This window comes from Fragaria vesca, linkage group LG4 (genome assembly GCF_000184155.1).
Source record: "Fragaria vesca subsp. vesca linkage group LG4, FraVesHawaii_1.0, whole genome shotgun sequence".
Classification (NCBI taxonomy): Eukaryota; Viridiplantae; Streptophyta; class Magnoliopsida; order Rosales; family Rosaceae; genus Fragaria; species Fragaria vesca.
The window spans coordinates 14,828,886-14,830,344 of record NC_020494.1 but is presented as its reverse complement, the minus strand read 5'-3'; positions in this window follow the sequence as shown (position 1 = coordinate 14,830,344).

Genomic DNA, 1,459 nt, shown 5'->3' with positions numbered 1-1,459 from the left:
CTCTACTACTACTACTACTCTCTCTCTCTCTCTCTCTCTCNCTCTCTCTCTCTCTCTCTCTCTCTCTCTCTCTCTCTCTCTCTCTCTCTCTCTCTCTCTCTCTCTCTCTCTCTCTCACAAATCTGTCACCGGCGACCTCACCTCGCCTCCACCGACTTAGACGACCTCGTCCTCACCTCCACCTACTGCCCCGGCCTCCTCGCCTTCGCCTACTGCCCCGGCCTCCTCGCCTCTGCCTACTGCCCCGGCCTCCTCGTCTTCGCTTACTGCCTCAGCCTCCTCCTCGCTGGCAAATTTGAAGATCTGAAGTCGACGACGTCGATGAGCCGAGCTCCGCCACGCACCACGGCTGCCTCCAATCTCCACCACGGCTGTCTCCGATCTCCGATCTTAGCCAAACAAGTTCAATCTCCGATCTCTGATCTCCGCCTTTAGTTCGATCTCCGATCTCCGCCACGGTTGCCTCCGATCTCCGCCACGGCGATCTAGAAACTTCACATGAAGACTGGGCTTGGTGCAGATGAATTGGTGAAGGTGAATCGGTTTTGATGTGGATAACAAGTTTACTAGAGGTCAGTAATATGTTATTGGGGTGGTTAACAAGTTTACTGAGGGTCAGTATTATGTTATGAGGTGGATAACAAGTTTACTGAGGGTCAGTAATATTCTGGTGGGGTGGATAACAAGTTTACTCGGGTCAGTAATATGTTATTGGGGTGGATAATAAGTTTATTGAGGGTCAGTAATATCTGGTGAGGTGGATAACAAGTTTACTAGGAGTCAATAATTTTCTAATGATCGGATTCCGGCTACCGGTGACTGGAGTCCGGCAAGGCTCCGGCAAAGTCCTCTCTCTCTTCCATTTTCTCTCTCTAAATGTGTATAAGACACAAGGGTAAAAATGTCTCAAAAATATTATTTTATTATGAATTTAATAAAGATTTGTGTATTTAGACACAAATAAGCTAATATCTCATTCAATTGAGATCATAAGTCTTATTATCAATGGGCAATTACATAGAAGTCCACTTTGAGATATTTTCTCCTATATAAGTCCACCTAAACATTTTTACCCATATAAGTCCACCCAAGCCTAAATAAAGTCTTATATTAAGTATTAAAGTTCAACAAAATTACAGACTGTCATCCAACCAAAAAATTAGATTTTCTCTCTTATATTTACAAAAATGCCACTAATATAAAAAGTCAACAACCATAAATGGTCTCCGACTGACCTCCGGCGAAATTTCCAACCGACTTCCGGCGAACTTTCCGACCGACCTCCGGCGAACTTTCCGGCCGACCATCTATGAGGATTCTAGCGACCACAAAAGCTACTACCAGTGACAACAAAAGCTACTACCGCTGACAAAGAAAGCTACTACCACTGACAAAGAAAGCTACTACCACTGACAACAAAAGTAACTACTGATAGGAAAAAAAATTACTGTCACCAGCA